General features: G+C 43.5%; 1 long non-coding RNA gene across 1 annotated transcript; it reads left to right on the top strand.

Moving 5' to 3' along the window:
- The first annotated feature begins 259 nt into the window (after window positions 1-259).
- LOC128468334 (uncharacterized) lies at window positions 260-1,839 on the top strand. Its single transcript, XR_008345821.1, has 2 exons — window positions 260-332; window positions 1,543-1,839. It is a non-coding gene; the product is annotated as an uncharacterized LOC128468334 (long non-coding RNA).
- The last annotated feature ends 1,754 nt before the right edge of the window (window positions 1,840-3,593 follow it).

Raw genomic sequence — 3,593 nt, forward strand, 5'->3', positions numbered from 1 at the left:
TTTCTGGGAAGGGTTTGGATAATCGGCAAGACCAGGAATGAGTAGGTGAAACAGACAGAACCATAAACATTCATACACTATAGGGGTCAAAAAGTTTCCGGTTCTAGATCTTTTCTTCTCTAAGTATTTGGCCGCTAAAATTCTAGGTCCAAGAGATGGTTAGGGAAACGAGACTGGAGGGGTTCTGGTGGGGTGCACCTTTGGGTGCCTTCATTCACTTGCCAATTGTATATCATGTATAGGGAAAGGGCACCTTCCGCCAGAGAATGACCAGATACAAGTGAGGAGGTCAGAGAACGAAGGACTGGATTCTATATGGAACGCAACCAAAAGTTAGTCGACATCTGAAAGCCTTCACAGGAAAGGGTTTTTAGTTCCGATAAACGTTCCTTCTCTGTAGGTCTGTAGGTGCGTTTTATGTATTTTATGCCGTCACATTTGGGTGATCTATCCTACTCATCACACCGAGCCAATCCTTTCTGGTGAGGCTAATGAATCCAGTTTATCTAATAACGTCCTTTCCCCCATAGACCTTTATTATTTTATTTTATATGTGGTATCGGTAATAACATTTTTTTGGCAGGGGTTCCCCGTTTCCTTTCCTTTTTCAGCCTTATTTTTTCTGATTTATGTGATTTCCCAGCCGAGAAGCTTCAAAAACAATTCACAAAGCATTGTTTTGTACGTCGGAGCCAGTAACCCCTGGATAGAATTCATTTGATGATATCTGAAGCTGTTTCTAGTCTTAGAAGCGTTTCTTTTTGCCGGCGTACATTTTCTGTGGGTATCGGTGTCTTTCACCACGGTGGCCGCGTGCCAGTCGAGGGTCATGGAGGCTGGAGGTGGCTTGCGTTACAAGCTGGTGAGACCAGTAGGAGCTCCAAGAAAGAAAAGCAACGTTTTGTTCTTGGCTGAATGTTTGATGTTGGGGTGAAGGTTCTGTGTCTGAAGAAAAGTCCTACAGCCCAAAACGAACAATTCAGCCAATCTCCTGTGTCCGCGCAGCGGTGAATAGGGGGTTATAGGCTAGGGTTAGGTCCTAGGAGATGGTCTATTGAAGCATCCTTTAATCTTAACATGTTTTTGGGTGCTGCCTGACATCTTTTAGCATTTCTCATTTGAATTAGTGGTAATTATTACTCTCAAGCCTGGATTTTCTCCTCTCCTGTTGGTCCATTCCCATGACGTTGAGGGTCATCCCTTCTTGTGTCTCTAGGCCTTTACTCTTGTAACGACTTCTCACCTTATGTTCTAAAGGTATGTTTGCATTCCGTCCTTCACTACGCTCCAGACGTAGACAATGTTACTCATTAGAGTTAACAAGTTCTGTCATATCCCATCTTGGTACATAAGTCGTCTTGTTGGTCTCAACCATGAAAAAAATGGTTCTTCCTATTATTTCGAATTCAAAGTAGCTTAATTAGGGGTTTTTTGGATCAAGAATAGGAAGGTTGGGTAGAAGGGTTGAACTTGATGGACTTCGGTCTTTTTTCAGCCTTATGTACTATGTCAGTTCTACTCACTGTTATTTTTTTTTCCAAGATGGAAACCAAACCAACGAGAGGCAAAAGTCCAGTCCTTGCATCTGTAACTCTGCCGGTTTAGATCTCCCCACCTCAGCCTGGATCCTCCTGGGCAGCCGTCTGTCCTCCGTCATCATCGCTCTGTCTGTCCTCCGTTTACACCACAAAAAAAAAACAAAACCCCACAGAGATGTGAGAGGGGGAAGAAGCTGACCCCGGACAGATGAATGTGTAAAAATGTTTCTTATGATAAAAATAGGGCTTTCGTCTGAAACCATAGAAACATGTAAAAGATAATAACTGTGAGTTTATGTAATGAGTGTGAGTATGTGAAACAAAAACTATATTCAAATAATAAAAACTATTTTTCTGCAATTTTGCTCATAATTTCTCCTACACAGTAGGTGCCCCTGATGAACAATAACCCAGTCTATGATCAGCAACATCCCCCGATTGCAGACATACCCCAGATACATATTATTTTTATGTTTTAGAGGCCTAAATCCATCTCTTACATAGTACCCTTCTTTGGGGTAGTTAACGGGGGGGGTATACTTTTTACCTGTAGCCCAGGGCAATGGGGGAGCAAGGGCTTTTTACATTTTTATTATTATTTTTTTTTTTGCTCTGTTATTATGCCTTTAGGAATCTCTGGAAACACCTTATATATGGGCGTTATGTCACAATGACATCACCGTACTCATTGCGTGGTTTATTTCTTTCTTTATTTAATATTTCTCATGTTTATTGATGTTGCTTTAAAGAAAAACACTTTTTCTTCTCAATTTCTTCCCTCGGATCTCCCCTGCAAGCAAGCAAACAGGGGGAGCAGTCAGAAACCTGCTGTGTCTCTCCTGTCCTCCAGTTACCCCCCGGGGGCAGCAGTGGCAGATATATATATATATATATATATATATATATATATGACGGCATACTGGTACTCGCTCGGTAGCAGCAGGGAGATGTCCTAACAGGTGCACAGCTTTTCAGGACATACCCGTACGTCCATATGGTTGCGAAGGGGTTAAGGTGGACAGTTTGAGAACATAGAGGCAGGTCTGGCCCTCTGGCGTACTGATCTGCCCCTCCAGCGGTGTGCGGTCCCCTGCTGGATATGCCCGGCTGCACATTACGTGAGCCTAAAAAGTCCCGGGGCCGCCTTAGCACGAAACGACTCCAAGCTGCAGAGCCGTCCATTTACTCAGCGCTGAAGATGATTAGATATCATTATGTTTCAGGCGGGGGTAGAAGGGCGAAGCGTGGAACTCTCGGTCGGATCGGATCACGGTGGCGGGAAGCTTCTAATTAACATCCATTAAGCGCTTTGTGGGAGGAATGCTGTAAAAAACGTTACTTTTAGCCGATTCCTGTTCCTTAATGGATTCTGCAGAAACGCGCAATCAGTGGCAACGCATTGGCATTCTAACAGATGCCCCCCCTTCCCTTAATCGATATATCCCTTTGTACAGCGCCTCGGAATCTGATGGCGCTATATAAAACAATAAAAGATAATATATATATATATATATATAATTGCAAAGTATTCTAAAGCAAAGAAACGCAGCGGTGTAGTGAGCTTCTTGGGGGGGTTTCCGAGGTTCTTAAGTGTTTTTTTCTCTCGGTTGTGTTATTAATGTATGTAGTATGAAGACCGCACATGCGGGGGTGTCTTGTAAGCGTGTGGAGAGATCGTATCAGCTTCCTGTTATAAAGGAATGAGCTACGTATTAAATCTTCTTCTAAAACCCACCAAAAAGGGGGCGCGCAATAAGACCACCATCACTAATCCCCCCCGGTCTCTTTAATCAATCACTTTTAACAACTCCTTAAAATATGTTTTCCGTCTCAGCGTCAGGATCCCCGTGTTACAGGGTCACCGTACCCAAGGCTGGGTCCCCTGTTTGACGGCTGAGGAATCACCAGTCAGTCCCTCATACGGAGCTCCTGCTATCCACGGATCAGTCAGACCACCATTCACAGTAAAACAAGAACTTTATTTACAAACACACAGAACTTTATATATAATCTCAATTCACTGCGCACCAAACCCAACTCCCAATCCCATCACTC

The sequence above is a fragment of the Spea bombifrons genome, chromosome 1, assembly GCF_027358695.1.
Source record: "Spea bombifrons isolate aSpeBom1 chromosome 1, aSpeBom1.2.pri, whole genome shotgun sequence".
NCBI lineage: Eukaryota > Metazoa > Chordata > Amphibia > Anura > Pelobatidae > Spea > Spea bombifrons.